The following is a 19,072-nucleotide window of genomic DNA, read 5'->3' on the forward strand; positions in this document are numbered from 1 at the left end:
AAACAAGAAAATAATATGTGCAAAATAATACTTATGGGCCTTGCTTCAAATTTGATAAAACTCGTATGTTATACCAATTTTTACGGAGTAAGAATCAACAACTTTAAGTACCAAAAAGCTCATAAGTGCTTTTGTGAGCTTGGTAGAACTCGAGAAAAGTTGTCAAAGAAGCCCAAAATGTGGAGAACCTTGATGCTCAATTGGTCTCAAAACCCTTGATTAAATCATTAGGAATTTTTTGAGGTCATTTTTGGGCCTTGTAAGAAAGTTTGACCGGAATATTTCCTCCAAAAAGGGGGCACCGGATAAAATTTTTGCAAACAAACTCCAAATTTGTCGGACCTCACATATTTAGATTCTACTCTTCAAAAGCTATCCATTGATATATAACACGATAGGGTTCGGAGAAGGGACAAGATAGATACCTAGAAGATTCCTTTTTGCCTGGGGAAGATTCACGTTACTCTATTGATATATAACACGATAGGGTTCGGAGAAGGGACAAGATAGATACCTAGAAGATTCCTTTTTACCTGGGGAAGAATCACGTAACATGATTCTTCCCCAGGCAAAAAGGAATCTTCTAGGTATCTATCTTGTCCCTTCTCCGAACCCTATCGTGTTATATATCAATGGATAGCTTTTGAAGAGTAGAATCTAAATATGTGAGGTCCGACAGTTGACAGTGCCTTGCAGCCTTTTGTCTCTTCCCGTGCAATGATTTCTTGATTTGTTAAAGCTTTAAAAGTCCCCAAAATTAATTTCCATGGCCTCCTTTGCTCCAAAAGCTTTCATAAAAATTTTATTTTGGATTTTGTTTAAAAATTCTTCTCATTGAGTGGTCCCCAAAGCATTAATACCACTGTAAGGACCTTTATGACACCTAGAGAAGAATTCTTTTTTTCGAACACAAAAATTAGAGCAAACCATAGACTTGAAACAAATTAAATGCATGAACCTTACATAAACAAATTTCTACTGAAGTAGATAAACATGAAAGCTTGAAAATAAGAGAGAGATTATCACTAACACAAGATTGGGTTCAATCTCCCCCCCTGGATAAGTGTGACCCCTCATACCACCCATCTATATTTATATATATTGAGGCTCTCTTTCAGATCCAACTGGTTAAATAGAAGACTCTAGTCAAATCACTTTTTTGGATATCAATCCAGAAAAGGTTCAGGCTGCTTGTAAATATCTCTCCCTATGTATAAATAAAGCTATTTCACTTCAGTAGAGCAGGGAGTAGATGACATCGAAGAAGAGCTCTAGAAAACAAAGGAAGAATCGTAAACACTTACAACAGTCAAACTTGGGAACAAACACATTTAAGAAATATTATTGATTTGTAGGCGAGGGAGCTCTTTCACAACTCAAACAGGAAAAAGTGCGAGGGAGCTCTCTCACAACTCAAACAGGAAAAAGTGCAGATGCAGTAGGAGATCAAGACCCTACAAAAGAAATGTACAGATGCTGAGCTACAAAGTGTGACCATCTGTTAAGCTAGCACATGTTTACCATCATGGAGTAGCATGAAGCTCAGGCAAGAAATGATAGAGAAACTCTACCGATTTTACAAAGTAAAGTCAGTGCTCTGGATGCACTAGATGATGCAAAAGTGAACGAGCTATCCGCCACGAGTGAAGTCGACACATATGAACTTGCATTCAAGAGCTTATGGATAGTCTCTACGCAGGTTACCTCAAGGAATTCAAGGAGATTATTCAAATGACATGATGTCCGGGTGTCCTCCGACAACAATAGCAAGATGATGAATCCAGAGCAGGTGAATCTGGCGGAGGAGCTGAAGGAGCCGGAGGAGCTCAACCTTTTGGAGAAGTTGGACAAACTTAGTAGAAAGCCACAGAGATAACTCAAGAGCAAACCGCAGGGAAAGGTAAAGACTATCGAGTTGGTCCATCAAAAGATCCGGCATTAAACCAACTTAGAATGCAGTACATGTTTTAATTCAAGAGCAAGCTAGAGCCTTTTACCATAATGCAGAGCAGTTCAAGAATGAAGCTGAAGCGATAAAACTAGTGAATCAACAAGTGGAAGAGTGAAATTCCCAACTGGAAGATTTGGCAGCTTAGGATTCGACCAGATTGAACAAATTGAATGGAAGAGTATAAGTCAAATCTTCAAAGACTGCAGGAAGAGTACAAGAAATATTAAAAAGCAAGTGACGAAATGATAAAGGAGCTCTGGAGGTCTACAGATTTTAGAAAATGAGTTACATAAATGCATATTAAGGTAGTGAAAACATTGCAAACCAGTGACTTACCTGTACTCTCGAAATCATGGCGACGGCTGTTGCAGAAAATAGTGGCACATTTCAGCAAACTATTGTGCCACACTAAGCCAGCAACCACTGTATGATCTGCAAGACAAAGCACGAAATACTCTGGAAGATTTAAAGAATCTGCACAGAAGGCATAAGGGCAATCTTCCAGAGATGTGGGTCGTGCACAATGCCGAGGTGCCCTTACCTGACTATATGGTCAGAGTAACTAGCCCGAACTAGAGGAGCAGAAAGAAGAAGCACAAGAAGCTGATAATCCAGAACATTCTTTTTTAGATTATTTACAATCTCTGTAAGATTCCTCCCTCCAGCTTTTGAGGTGTAAAGGTGTAAGAACCTCCCCTTCTGTTCTTGTAATTATTCCCCTCTCTGAAATAGAAGAAAGATCTTGTTTCACCCTATTTTGGCCTAGAGAGAGAAAATATCTAGAGAGAGATAATCCAAAATTGAGATATCTTTAGATATTAAAATCCTTCTAGTGTCTAAAATGGTTTCCCTTGAAACAGAAGTTCAAAATGAACTTCCAATATGCATTAGGAATCAATTAAAAATGATATAAGGAACCTTAGCCTAAGGGTCTAGATTTTCAGAAATTTCTGGATTACGGTCCAATTAAGGTTCCTATGGACCAACAGGATTAATCCAAGTGTTGCGATGAGATAAATCCAAAGAATAAAAGAAAATACCCAAAAATGAGTAAATGCTCACATAAGATGAAGAGTTGACCGAGTACAGGGATATAGATTTTAGAAATCCTTTAGATAGATCGAGATTAGGCTTTTAGGAAGATTTCTTTGAAGAAGTAACAGAATCGGGATTTACTTTTCCTTATCATCGACATCAAGTGGGTTTGACTTTTGTTGAGGTGTGGGGCGGACTGCCCACCGAGTGTTGCCAAGTGTTAACCCGTAGATTTATCCTTAGCTATTTACCATTTATTTGCAAAATAAGTCATGAGAATCCAATCAACATACTAAATGCATGTGTCGTTTTGTACCACACATGTTAACATCTTAAGGCGCAAAGTACACTGTAATGTATTCATTCATTCAGAGCACCAATAATATACGCAGTCACACATGGTTCGCCGATTACTTGTTCTTTATTTCTTTGATTGATTGTACTTGTCTTTAATGTTATGTATCTTTGATGCTTTAATATGAGTAACTGTATTTGTTGGCTTTTTCGTCAATAGTCACAAAGAAAACAAGCACAAAATTTTGGTACTTCAGGAATATATGGTTCATCATGTCATAAAATGTAGCTGGAGCATTAGTAAGTCCAAAAGGTTGAAGAATATAAGGTCCATCATGCGACTAAATGTAGTCAAAGAATTAGTAAGTCTAAAAGGCATTACTAAAAACTCATAAAATGACCCATTTGCATGCAAAAGGCAGTCTTATAATCTTCTTTGGTAATCCTAATCTAATTTAAGGTCAATTTTGGAAAACACCTTGGCTCAACTTATCTAAGAGATCATCTATACATGGGATAGGATATCTATTCTTGACACTATTCTTATTTAAATCTCAGTAGTCTATGCACATGCAAAATGTTCTATTCTTCTATTTAAAATGAGAAGAATAGGTACTCCATATGGACAACTACTAGGCCTAATAAGTTACCTATCAAGTAGGTCCTTAATCTAATTCTGGATCTCTTTTTGCTCTAAAAAATTTACTCCATAAGGAGCTCTACAAAGGATGAATGCTACCAGGGATAATGTCCATCTTATGGTCTTCTGGTCTAGAATTAGGTAATCCATGAGGTAACACATTCATAAAACAATCTGAAAATTGTGAATTAAATGTCTCGTGTGGTGTGTCTTTAGAAATTGGTTTTAAAGCAATAAGCTCATTAACCATGACTAGATAAGTCTTTTCCTTTTTCCTCATGGCTCGCTTGTTGGCTTCGGGGTATGGCTAAGAAGTGCGCAATGACTAGATTCCCATAATCCTTTCAAATATACATTCTCACCATTGAATGCAAAAGATAAGTCATGAGAATTATAATCAATGCAAGGATTATGCTCATGTCTCCATGGCATACTGAGAATAACATCATATGAGTGCAAAGGTGCAACAAGAAAAATGTGAGGTTGCCTATATGGTGCAATAGATAAAATCATGTCTTTCACTTCCTTAGTGTAGTTATACTTTGTTTCTTGAAAAGTAGTCTTAATCTTATACTTTGAAGGAATAGCATTTAACTTAAGAGCATGCCCAAGATTTTGGAAAATGAAATCATGCATACTTCCATCAACATTAATATATTTACTTCCTTGTCCCTTAATTTTTCCTTTCATTTTTAGAAGCATATGAGGTGAAACTTTCTTTACAATGGATTTAAGCATACCTGGATCATCAAAAATATCTTCATGTTTGGAATTATCCCTTGATCGAGAGAGGTCTGCATCCACCACATCTTCCTCACCAATGAATCATGTTGGCTTGTGAAGTTTGTTGCTTCTTCTTCTCTTGGCAATTGGGTTTGATATGTCCTTTTTATCCACAATTGTAGCATTTCACATTTTTAGGTACAGAATCTTGCTTCTTCTTTGCATCATTGCTCTTTCTATTGTTATTGTTATGTAGCATTATATGGTAGTCACATGTGTGTGAACACACTTAGGACCGTCGGGGCACTTTTTCCCTCACTAGGAGGTTGTTTTTCCCGTGCGTATGTACACCACCCTCTTATTTACTCATTTTGGGATGTGTACTTATCTTTTGTATTTGGCACACATTTGTTCATTCTAATCTAGTGAGTTTGTGTGCACTCAAGCTTCTCTATCTTGTGTGTGTGCATTATTGCAGACCCTAATTCCAATACCTGGTATCAGAGCTAGCTTCCTTGACACTTGATCTAGTAGTCGGCCTCCCTCATCATGACCCTATTTTTCTATCTCCGCCGAGATTGAGATGCCCTCTTAGAAGAAGAAGGTATATACTGTAGTGTGCTGTATATAAAGTATACAACAATTTTGAGGTCTGTAGCGACACGATTCAGGCGCATTTTGGGCACCACAAGGTTTTTGTAGACGTTCTCAAGAGGCATCATTTTGGATTGGTTCTACTCGCGATTTTGGGTGTTTGGGCTGTGTAGCGGCAAAGATTTGGTGTGCAGCAGCATCTACAGTGTCTTCAACAACATCGACCATCATACTTTTGCCAATAATACTCTATTCTCTACTCTGTGTTATTTTTCATACACTTTGCAGGTGATTCAGTCAGTTGGTAGCCATCCAGGATTACATTTAGTGAATACTGAGTACTTGTAGTGTGTTGAAAGATTTTGCATTTGGTAGAAAGTCATGGCTAGCAGTAGTGATGTATTCAACATGTTGTCTCTGCTGAGGACTAACTACCCATTGTGGTTCTATATGATGAGGCATATATTGGTTGCTAAAGGCCTTTGGAATGTGGTCAGTGTGGTAGTGAAACTCGTCCTGTTTCACAAGTACCAGTAGTGCAACCAGGTGATGCAAGTCCATCTGAAGTAGAATCTGATACAGATGTGGCTCCTCCACATGCACCACCAGTACCTCCCACTGCTGCTCAAACGAGATGGGATGGAAGAGATGCACAGGCACATACATTGCTTGCACTTTCTGTGAAGCGAAGCATTATTCCTCATATTCGGTCATGTAATACTTTAAAACAGGCATGGGATGCACTTGCTGCATTATACCAGGTGCGCGATGAAGCACGTGTTGCATATCTGTGTAAATAGTTGGAGTTTGAGCACATGAATGAGGGAGACTCAATGGACAGCTTCTTGACCAAGATCAAAGATTTTAAGTAGTAGCTTGCTAGTGTGAATGAGATATATCCTGATAGTACATTGGTGCACAGTTCTGAATGCATTGTCGGGTTCTTATCAGAGTTTTGCCTCTACCCTTAGACTCGCGATGAAGGGAAATCCAAATACCCTTACATTTGATGAGCTGGTTTCAGTACTCTTGCAAGAAGAGCAGTCTAGGTAAAACAGATCTGTTATGCAAGTTGGTGACCAAGATTTTGTTGCCAATCAGAAAGACAAAGGTAAAGCTTCTTCGCATGGTGGCTCTAAGCCAAAATCAAAATCCTCATGTAAGGATGCAGAGAAAGAAGGTGATAAGCCTAAAAAGAAGGGCAAATGTCACTATTGCAAGAAAGCAGGACACTACATAAATGAGTGCAAGAAAAGGCTCGAGAAGGAGAAAAAGAAAGAATCGCGCATGGTTGTGGTTGGCTGATGCATGTACACCAAGTGCAGAGAAGAAGTAATCTGCAAGTTTTGTTCAAGATGACTGGGCATGGACTGTACATTGCAATTATGACCCTTTTGTTCATGATGTATGAATGTCAGTGTGGTAGAATCGGATGCTTGGTACTTTGACAGTGGTGCTAGTAAGCACATTACTTCACAAAAAAAATTTATTCTCATCTCTGGAATCTGTCCCAAGTGCAGGAACCATCACATGTGCAAATGGTTCCTCATATCTTGTTAAAGGAGTTGGTAGAGTTGTGCCGCTGCTACAAATGGGGGTGCATTTACTCTTTCTAAAGTGTTATATGTGCTAGGCATTAAGAAGAACTTGCTGTCTATTTCAGTAGAGCAGGGAGTAAATGACATCGACACCATCTAGCAGCTCGCCAACCTCACTAGCCTCAATATCTCCAATAACTTTAGTGGATGAGCTTCCCCTCCTTCACCAACCTCACTCGCCTTCAAGAAGAACTCGCTGTCAGTTTCAGCCTTAGCGTTGTTAGGCCTGACAGTGAAATTTGTGGATAACAAATGTACAATTCAGGATAGAAATGATGGCTATTTTATCATTGCCTCTCATGTACCTTATTTCATGGCCTATACAAGATGGATGTATTTGAGAAGTTACAGCATGATGCTTGCTCAATCTCTATGACTCGTGCTATGAGTGATGTAGAATTATGGCATGCACAATTTGGCCATCTGAATTATGACAGTTTGTTACGCCTTCAAGGACATGATATGGTGTCTAAGGTGCCAACTCTTGAGACTCCTACTAGACATGTATGTGAGGGGTGTATTCTTGCCGGTAAAATGCATCGGGCATCATTTCCAAAGGATGGATCTGTGAGAGCTGTTAAGAAATTATAGCTTATACATAGCGATGTATGTGGTCCTATGAGGACACCATCATGTATTGGGGAATATCTCTACTTCGTCACTTTTATTGATTATTACTCTAGATATAGCTATGTGTATCCATTAAAGTAGAAATCAGAGGTTTTTATGTGCTTTGGGCACTTCGTATCCATGGCTGAAAATGCATGTGAATGTAAAGTTGGCACCCTTCGTTCAAATCAAGGGGGGGAGTATATGTCCAAGGAATTTCATGCATACGGTTCCTCATTTGATTCATTGAAGCGACATTCATCATTTGAAGAAATTGGCCTTCGATGATGTCCCTTTGTGTGGTAGGATTCTTGTCAAATATTGTCGAGTAGGACCTATGCCTGCTTTCTTCTACCCATGTGCTTTTTATTTGTTCATGTATATTTAAGTGCTCTTATGAAGTAGATATACATAGAGTATAAGAATTGAGTCATATAGACTCTTATTGAACTCCTTTGTATTGAAGTAGCCACTTGTTGGTGAGGTTTGGAAGAATTACGTCGACTTGCAAGGCTAATATAGATATATTCACTAAGGATTGAAAATCATTGATTTGTGAAGATGGTGGTGCTATTTGGAGAGGTTTGTAATCTGAAGGAAAATTCTAGGCGATGGGTTGTACCGTTGACCAGGCTTTCGCCCACCATGGCCCCCCCATCCAGAGATGTACCTGGAAGTTGTCGATGGTCAGGCTTTGGTGTAAATGTTCTCCTATGCATGAGTATGGATATGCACTAAGCAATAAGCTTAGCAAATGTACAATGGCTATTGAAGATCGTTGGAAAAGGTTAATGTGTGAGATGGTTCGTGATGAGGCTTAAATTGTGAAAGTGCATGTTCTTAAGCCATGATACTATAGTTCGTGAGAAACCTGAACTCGTGAGAGTGCAAGTTTTTTGGCTGTGAAGGGATATTCCATGAAATGGTCTAATTCCATGAGATTGCAAGTTTTTGGCTGTGAAGGGATATTCCGTGAAAGTTAATCCCGTGAAATGGTGTTTTCGTGAAAGTGCATGCCGTGAACTGGAATTCTGTGAAATGGAATACCGTGAAAAGGAATTTCGTGAGAGGTAATTCCGTGAGATGGGATTCCTTGAAATTGCAGGCCGTAAAGTGAAATTCTATGAAGTGCAATTTTGAGTTGGAATTCTGTGAAAGGTAATTCCGTGAGATGGAATTCCGTGAGATTGTAGGTTTTTTTTAAATAGGGTCATGAAAGGTTATTCCATGAAATGGCCTAAATCCTTGAAGGCGCAGGTTCTAACCTCAATAATGTTTTATTGAAATGATTATATGGGTCAGCTAGAGCATAACATGCGAGCTACAGACCTTCTTGTGCACTTATGCTTTACATCCAGAGGGGTGACAAGAGCATTGTGAGTTTATCTTTTATGCGCTCATAAGTCTCCATTGTGTAGACATGCGAATTGATTCTTGAATTTTTGGCTCACATGTGTCGAGGCAATAGATAAGATTGCTCGTTGGTTACCATTGGGGTTGCTTGAACACACAAGCTCTAGAGTTGTTGAGTGACTTGCTTAGTGTTGCTTGGGCCTCCACTCTTTAGGTGAAATTGTTGGGATTGAAGTCCGTGGTGAGGTTTTCTTCACGTTGTTTGATTTTGGCAACCATATGATGGGATTACCATCATAGTATCCTTGTTGTTGAAGCACATGCACAGGCACCCATCTGTGATGAACATTATAAACTGGTGGCTGATGTGCTTAGTGTTGAGGCTTCCCTCTTTCTGCAAGCATAGGGGACTTTGTCATGTGCTTGGGGATCCAAGCTGTAAGATTCCTCCCCAGCCCCTCAAGATGTCCAATATCTTCCCCTTGTAATCAATTCCCTCTTCAGAATAATAAAAGATCTTGTTTCTACCTATTTTGGCTTAGAGAGAGAAAATATTCTAGAGAGAGATTATTCAGATTTTAGATATTTTTGGATGGAAAAATATCTCTTCGTATTAAAATAAATTCCCTCAAAATAGAAGTTCAAAAATATTTTCAGAAGGTGCATTAGAAATAAATTATAATCTATTCAAAAGGCCTTATCCTAAGGGTCCATATTTTTTGAAAATTTTAAACTAAGGTTCTAAGGGACCAATCAGATTCATCCAAATGTATGGAGGAGATAAATTGAAGAAATAAAGAAAATCCCCCCAAAAATGAGTAAATACTCACATAAGATGAAGAGTGGACTAAGGACCAAAGGAAATGCCAAAAAAATGATTTTTTGACACCTCAAGAGTGGGGATTCCCCCTCATGAAGGAAGTGCCTATTTCACATGTGTGGTGGAGTTTTAAATTCTCAAATATTGAGATATTTCATCTCTCCTCTCTCCTAATTCAAGTCTAGTTCCAAAAAGTAAGCTAAACTGACCCAAAAATGGTCAAAAATTGACCAAACTGCTCTAGAAAATTCTAGAATCAGTTTGCAAAGCTCACTTTTTCCTATAAATAGAAGCCTCCCTCTTTGTAGAAGCTTAATAGTTCTTTATGCACTGTTACTATACTCCACCCCAGAGCCAAAAACAGTGAATTTATTGATAATTCATTAGTTTTTAACCTTTCCCTCTTCAAAAGAATTGGTGGCCACTCTTGTTGCAAACAAGAGTAGATCCCTCAAACCATCAAGCCGAAGGAAAGCTCACTAAAATTCAAATAAGCTAGAAATCCTACTTTTTCTTTATTCCTTTTAATGGTTTTCTAGTTTTTATTTTCTTTAAAATGAAAAAATGATGTTATGCCTTGTTGAAAAGGCTTTCCCCCTCTCTTCATTCTTAAATTCAGCCTTTCTTTATCCTAGATAAGTAATCAAATTGTTAGAATTAAACTTTTCATATTGTTTCTCTTTTAAAAGTGGAATTTGATTAGTTTAGAATGCTTTAAACCATTTGGGATAATTTTTAAGTAACATGAGGATAGAAAAAATTAAAAAATGGTCAGCCATACAAAGGAGGTTATGGTGAAATTTTCTTAAATTTTATGAAATAAGTTTTATCTTTTATTATTCAAAAAGAGTAATCCCCACCGTTTATGTATTCTAAAAGTGTTATTTTCATTCTAGGCATAGAAAAATGCATATTAGAAATATTTTTATTATAAAAGTGTTATTTCCATTAGAATTAATTTCTATGCATAGAAAGATAAATATTGTGGAGAACTTTTTTTTATTCTAAAAGTGTTACTTTCATCAAAATTGATTTTTATGCATAAATAGATGCATAAAAGAAATTTTTATTATAAAAGTGTTACTTTCATCAAAATTAATTTTTACGCATAAATAGATGCATAAAAGAAAAATTTTTATTCTAAAAGTGTTACTTTCATCAAAATTGATTTTTATGCATAAATAGATGCATAAAAGAAAATTTTTATTATAAAAGTGTTACTTTCATCAAAATTTTTATTGTAAAAGTGTTACTTTCATCAAAATTGATTTTTATGCATAAATAGATGCATAAAAGAATTTTTTTAATTCTAAAAGTGTTACTTTCATCAAAATTGATTTTTATGCATAAATAGATGCATAAAAGAAATTTTTTAATTCTAAAAGTGTTACTTTCATCAAAATTGATTTTTATGCATAAATAGATGCATAAAAGATTTTTTTTATTATAAAAGTGTTACTTTCATCAAAATTGATTTTTATGCATAAAAGAAATTTTTTTATTATAAAAGTGTTACTTTCATCAAAATTGATTTTTATGCATAAATAGATGCATAAAAGAATTTTTTTAATTCTAAAAGTGTTACTTTCATCAAAATTGATTTTTATGCATAAATAGATGCATAAAAGAATTTTTTTAATTCTAAAAGTGTTACTTTCATCAAAATTGATTTTTATGCATAAATAGATGCATAAAAGAATTTTTTATTATAAAAGTGTTACTTTCATCAAAATTGATTTTTATGCATAAGTAGATGCATAAAATAATTTTTTTATTATAAAAGTGTTACTTTCATCAAAATTGATTATTATGCATAAAAGGATCTTCTTTTATATAAAAGTGTTGTTTCCTTAGAAGTTGGATTTTATGCATAAATAGATGCATACAAAATTGATATTTATGCATAAAAGGATCTTCTTTTATATAAAAGTGTTATTTCCTTAGAAGTTGGATTTATGCATAAATAGATGCATACAAAATTTTTATATCAAAATAAGAGTTCTCTTTAATCTTATGTTTAAATCCCATAAATATTGATAAATGAATAAGTAAATACTCTGTGAGAGAAAATTCTACCGTTTTATATTCTCTAGGATGGTAATGAGAAAACTCAAAAAAACTATCGAAGTCGAAATTTTAGATAAATGATTAATTTATTCCTCGTAAAGGAATTCGTTATTAGTTTTGAATTCAGTTAAGCAAATACTCAATGAATGAAATTCAGTAAAGTAGTAATTGAAATATTACCCTTCGAGAAAGATAGTTCAGGAGAACCCCAAACTCAAACCCTCAAACAATCAGACTATGACCAAGACATAACTCCTTCGCCAGTTTCAAGAAAAACGATGTGACCAATTCAAAAAAATTTACTTAAATCACCCACCGAATCCGAAACTAAGTTGAGACCCTTTGATTTTGATCTAAGGATCAAGGTTACAGAATTTGAGGAATTCTGTTTGGAATTCAGACCTGCGATCAAAAAGTCTTGGGATATAGATTTAAGATATACTCATTGTATTCAAAAGAAACTCAAAACTGAAAACTTGCATAGAAACCCTGTTTTCTTAAAGGACTTTCTTACACCAGAATGCTGGTGGAGGGAGCATTTGGTATATGTGTTTTTCTAAAGGAAGTTGGGTTGCAACAGCTGGCGGGGAGTGTTAAAAGGACGGCGACCAGCGCCTTGGTATGGTGAAAAATGGTGTGCTTCCGGTATGATGGGCGAGGGCCAACGAAGTGGTCCCTGAGTGAAGTGCCACGACACCTAAGGAGGATCCTCGAGGGTTTTGACCAGGCGATGCACGGGCTCACGGTGCTTAGGACACCCATGCGTATGTCATGGAAGATATATATATGTATGATGACGAGAAAATTATTGTAATTTGTTATCGGATCTCGTTGTTGACCTGCTGGTCTCAACGGAGAGTTCAGAGTGATACTTTTTGTGAGAAACAAGGATTGAATGGAAATTTTGAGTTATGACATCTGTAACCAATAATTGTTTATCAATGGATTGTTTTTAAAAGTTAAAGTTTAAAGAGGAGTTTGTGCGTATCTGTATTCTAAATCAAAAGTTAATAAAGGCATTCAATTATGGGTGGGTGAGTACTTGTCTGGTTCTACCAATTCCAGTGGTTGGTCGATGGCTAACCCATAACCCATGGGCCGACTGGAACTAGTAGAGTTTTAATAATAAAATTGATTAATAAGAATACGCTTAGAGCTCGAATAGTTAAATAATAACCTGATGACTTCTCAAATGAATAGATCAACGGCTGTGCCTGATTCAATTAGAAAAAAAGCGTTGATTCCTTCAAGATAAGTCTATAATAGTTTTCCTTCTATCTGGTTTAATCAGATGAAGGTTAGTTCAGTATCTTGACCTTGTTAGAAAAATTCGTTAAGAAATTCAAAATGGTGGAATCGTCCCCGTTATTCCACGAAAAGGTTAAATTTGTTTTTTTTTTGGGTGCGGTTTCCGAGGGCGTGAACCCTTAGGCTGTGAAGTTGCAAAAAATGGTTCACGCCGTGAACCGGACTTCACGGGAAAATTAAATTCGAAATTTTTTTGGGCACGATTTTCGAGAGCATGAACCCTTAGGCCATGAAGTTGTAGAAAATGGTTCTCGCCGTGAACTAGACTTCACGAGAAAATTAAATTCGATTTTTTTTTGGGGGGCATGGTTTCCGAGGGCGTGAATCCTTAGGCTGTGAAGTTGCAAAAAATGGTTCACGCTATGTGTAAGATCCCTGTCCCCACCACATAATGAATTCAGGGGTGCTAGCAGCAAAAGTAGCACTTCTTGCACGGGGTAGGGTCCCACACTCGGGGCCTCACCCACGGATATCCGGACAAGAGACTAATCCATCGGTTCATCCAAAACCGAACCCAGAAAAACTTCCCTTGCCCGGAAAGCATGGGCGATTCCTCCATAATAACTTTTCTCTAATGTAGTCAAAAGTGTTAACTAACTCAACTGATCTGACCAAACCCGTAAGTCCCATAGTCAGATGAGGGAAAAGATTGTACTTGGATCATAGAGACCAACGCTTTTTTCCTCATTGAGAGGCACAACCCGCCGCTGTTGATTCTTTTCCATAGAACAATTTTTGTCCGGGATTTACTTCATCTATCGAACCAGAATATAATTGAGTCTCAATTTAGGGATCCATCATTCCAGCCTACCCCATCCCATCCCATGGGTTAGCCAACCACCCAACCACTGTAGTGATGGGATCCAATTAAGAATTTGGTTAGGTTGTCCCAGGTACCAGAGGGAAAAGAGTGAAAAGATGTAGGGGGAAGAGAGATTGAGCTCCTGCAAGCACACACACACTCACAAAACCCTAAAAGAGAACACACAAGGTGAGAGGCTGAAAATCTTCTTCTTCTTCACACAACACTCAACACACCATATACAAAGATAAATGTACACACTATGAAAAGGCACTCAACCAAATACATACTAGGGTTCTCTATAGTGTGAGCCCAACTAAATGAACTGGCGCTATAACTATGCCGGCAGTCTCTAGAATGGCTGTCACACAGACTATCATCCCACTGGCCGCATATCACCCATGATCTCACCAACCATGCCAGTGGTGTAAGTGTGGGGCCTATCCCCCAGGCGGGTCATCAGTGTCCACCGCCTTACTAGATGAGCTCGATATCTCAACACTCCCCCTCGAGCTCAACTCCATCTCATGTACACCAAGTGAAGCCCTGAGTCTGCGGAGCTTCTCTGTACCCAATGCTTTGGTGAAGATGTCAGCCACCTGATCCTGTGTGCTGACATAAACAAGGTCAATGTCTCCTGCCAAAACCTTCTCTCTGGCAAAATGGTAGTTGACCTCTATATGCTTTGTGCGAGCATGAAAAACTCGGTTCCTAGCCAACTGTATACTGCTAATGTTGTCATAGAAAATGACAATTTGTCTACCCACTGATAAACCCAAATCTACAAGTAGCTTTCTCAACCAAGCTACCTTACATGCTGCCATAGCAGCACCTCTGTACTCGGCCTCTGTGTACTGGATAGAGGCTGCTTCTTGCTGCTCCAAGTCACAGCAGCACTAAAATATGTTTTCTTTGGGGAGTGCTGCTGTGACTTGGAGCAACCATAGGCTGCTTCTTGCTGCTCCAAGTCACAGCAGCACTCCCCAAAGAAAACATGAAGCCACTAGTAGATCTTCTATCTGAGATACTACCAGCCCAATCCGCATTTGTGTACCCATGTACACATATCTCTATCCTAGTTTCATAAAATAGTCCACAATGTAAAGTAGACCTCACATACCTCAGTATGCGTCTCAATGCATCCAAATGCGGCTTCCGAGGAACCTGCATAAACTGACTCATCAACCCAACAGCATAGCTCAAATCTGGCTTGGTGATCGTCATGTAGATCAAGCTTCCTACTATGCGCCTATACATTGTAGGATCCTCCAAAATCTCTCCTGAATCTGCACTCAACTTGCCATTCTAATCCAATGGCACTGAGATAGGCTTACAGCCTGTCATACCATACTTGGACAACATGTCCAAGCCATATTGTCTCTACAGTAATCCAATACCATGTGGTGACCTAATCACCTCAATGCCCAAGAAATATCTGAGCTCCCCGAGATCCTTCATCTCAAACTTCTGTCTAAGCAAGATCTTTACATCAAAGATCTCTGCATCATGGTCCCCCGTAATGATCAGGTCATCTACATAGATGACAACAAGCACAACCCCTCTATCACTGTGTCACATACAACGAGAAATCTGCATTGGCTACATGAAAGCTAATAGTGACAAGATATTCAGAAATCTTGTCAGACCATACTCTTGGTGCTTGTTTTAAGCCATACAAGGCTTTCTTCAACTACAAACATGCTCGGGGTGACTTAAATCCTCATAACCAGGTGGCTGCAACATATACACCTCTTCCTGCAAATCCGCATGCAAGAATGCATTCTTTACATCCATTTGATGTAAAGACCATTGCTTTGACACAGCCACTACCATCACAACTCTCAATGTTGCCATCTTGGCAACTGGGCTGAAAGTTTCCTCATAATCAATACCATATGTCTACGCATATCCTTTGGCTACCAATCTAGCCTTGTACCTGCTTATGCTTCCATCAGTGTTATGTTTTACTTTGTACACCCACTTGCATCCAATGGCTTTCTTGCCTTCAGGCAACTGCACTAAATCCCAAGTCTCATTTCCATATAGTGCATCCATCTCCTCATCCATAGCTTTCTCCCAACACACATTTCCAACAGCCTCATCAATGCATGTGGGCTCTATAACTTGTACAACTTTTGCCATGTATGCATAGTGATGTGCCACATAACCATCATAGGTAAACCTCTGCATAGGATTCTTCACTCTCCCAGATCTTTGCACCTTTGCATTCATGGCTTCCATAGCCTTCTTTACACCAGGTGTTCTCATAGCTGGTATCCCAAGATCCTCATCAAGACTCATCTCTGAGCCACTAGACTCTCCATCAACATGAGAATGCCCTACAGAAATTTCAGGCATACTAAGGGGCTCAACCACTTTCTCTTTGCCTTTATGTGATGTACTAATCACATTTGTAGGACTGGTATTATGACGCAGCCTGCTACTCCATGGTCTATCAATTGAACCACTAGATGAGGACTCTCCTGGTCCACTCAAAGACTGTGATTGCTGACTTGTATTTTGTGCAACCACATTTCCACTCACATCAGCCCCAATAGCTTCTTTTTCAGCAACATACCAGCTACTCATCTCATCAAAAACAACATCCGTGCTTACCCTCAACTCACGTGTAACAGGGTTATAATACCTGTATCCCTTTTGCTTAAGGGAGTATCCAATAAACACACATTTTTCAGCTTTTGGATGCAGCTTAGTTCTCAGCTCATCTAGCACATGCACATATGCAATGCATCCAAAGACTTTCAGATGAGACAAATCAGGTTTTCTGCCAGTAAACCTCTCCTCTGGACTTACATCATGTATGGCTATAGTTGGAGTCCTGTTCATGATGTAAATTGCTGTAGAAACAGCAATTGCTGTAGAAACAGCCTCAGCCCAATAGCTATGCGGCATATTCTTCTCTCCCATCAATGCTCGCGCAATCTCAGCAATGTGCTTGTTTTTCCGCTCACCAACTCCATTTTGCTGTAGAAACAGCCTCAGCCCAATAGCTATGCGGCATATTCTTCTCTCCCATCAATGCTCGCGCAATCTCAGCAATGTGCTTGTTTTTTCGCTCACCAACTCCATTTTGCTGTAGAAACAGCCTCAACCCAAATGCGGCATATTCTTCTCTCCCATCAATGCTCGCGCAATCTCAGTAATGTGCTTGTTTTTCCACTCACCAACTCCATTTTGCTGCGGAGTGTATCTGCATGTAAACTGTCTCTCAATACCATTCTTCAAAAATTCAGAGAACTCATTGGAGAAGTACTCTCCCCCTCCATCTGACCTTAGGCACTTTACATATTTCCCTGTTTGCTTTTTAACCATAACTACATGTTTTTTTGGATTCTAACCATACATGTTCATGTGGTTCCCATGTGGTTTTAGGTCCGAGCTCACAGCAACATGTGGGTGTGTGGTCAGCATCTCCGCATCAAGAGGATTGATGATCTTCGTGTTACTCAGGACTCTTGCATCGTTGCGTCCTTTCATCAACTCTCTCGTGCAAGTGCTCGTGACACAAATTTGATTGAGGATTAGCTCGGCTACATAGGGGATCTGGAGGGCATATACGAAATTAACTATCGTGTTATGAAACAGGTACGCATGATTCGTTTCAAAATATTATGCAAACCAAATGATTGAAATATTCAGCATCTTTGAGTAACAAGTTTATATACATTATAATATTGCAAGTAATTTTGAAGGTGCGTTGGTTTCGAGCGGAGTACAAAGGAAAAAGGGCCACCTTGAGGCGCGAACAAAGCGGCTTCTGGTCCATTGACTCATCGAAGCTCCCACGAGCAACCAAAGAGCCCTATCTCTTTCTGATGCATGCGCAACAAGCTTTCTTTTATAAAAATCCAACTGGCAATCCATGGTGGCAAATTGTTCATGTGAACCCTAGAAGCCGAAGATTGTTTGATACCACCTTTTCTACTGAGCGTGAAAATACACCACACACAACAATGACCTCTATAGAGCCCGACAATTACACCAGACACAACAATGACCTCTATATCACATGGGCAAGGAGATACAATTCTTCGCATTAGAGAAGCAAATTTGATTTCACAAACAAATGTCACACCACCCTCAACGGATGATGAAGGGGATGATCTGGGTAAAGATTTATCGGATGATCTAGGAGAAGATCTACTAGAGGCTGACATTGAGCAAATCTCAGAATCCACCTTGAACAATGCTCCACTCCCTGATGGACTAACAGAGATGGAACTTCAAGAGGCTATGGCTGACAACGATGAGGTGTTCTTAGAGATTGATATCTTTGGTGAGGCATAGTTTCCAATTGTTGATAAACAGCTTTATAACTGTCTTTTTCCTCAGCGCAAGTTATCTATGCCTTATATGGATGCTATGGTATGCCTAGACTAGCTACGCATATACTCTATGCCATATTATTTACCAAATTTGTCAAAAAAGCTACCTTTATCCAAGCTGCAACTTCTTTAACTAAAAAATTCTGAATCAGCAGGAGGGACCAGCCACTTATCGATAATTAAACTTAGCTTTTTCCCCAGCGCATGCCAAATCAGCTGCTCATACCCTTTATACCTGCTTTATGCCAGAAAGAACTCGCTTCTGCCAGAAGAAGCTGGCCTTTTTGACCAGTAAAGCTGCCCTTTTCCTAAGATGGCGAAGAAGAGCTATGCACATAAAGAAGAATTGGTGGGCTGATTTGTGTGTGTGTAAGTGCGAGAGTATGTGAACTTTCTAGAGAACGTTTTAGGTGTTAGACGTTCCAAACTTTCTTTATTTAATTTAACAATAATTCAACCATATTACTCAAAGAAAGAAGTAGACTTGAATAACAAAGCAAAGCAAATAATTGTACCGTGCATTGTTCCGTCGATGCTTTAGAAGCGTTTGCATCTCATGCAATACAACGGTCTCGTCCCAACCAACGCCGAACTCCTGCGCGAGGATTGCCAACACATATTTCTTGTCATTTTATCATCTTGATCCCTACAATTTGAAAAAAAAGTCACTTTAGTTAGATTTATCATTTGATATCAATGTATACAGAGATTTTAAAAAATACATGAAAGAATTGGACTTACCGCCAGTGGATGTGTATCCTAGGCATGTATGTGTGCACGAGCTCTCTCAAGCAACGTGACGGAAAAGTGCCCCATCGTCTACATACTGCACTCGCCCACTCTGATCCACCTGAATGCTAATGGGCATTGTGCCCGATAGCATGCGAAGCTCCGAGGTGGCAGGTGGAGGTGCAGAAGGAGGCACACATGGT

The sequence above is a fragment of the Cibotium barometz genome, chromosome 46 (assembly GCF_041138505.1).
Source record: "Cibotium barometz isolate CiBa-2024 chromosome 46, ASM4113850v1, whole genome shotgun sequence".
NCBI classification, from domain to species: domain Eukaryota; kingdom Viridiplantae; phylum Streptophyta; class Polypodiopsida; order Cyatheales; family Cibotiaceae; genus Cibotium; species Cibotium barometz.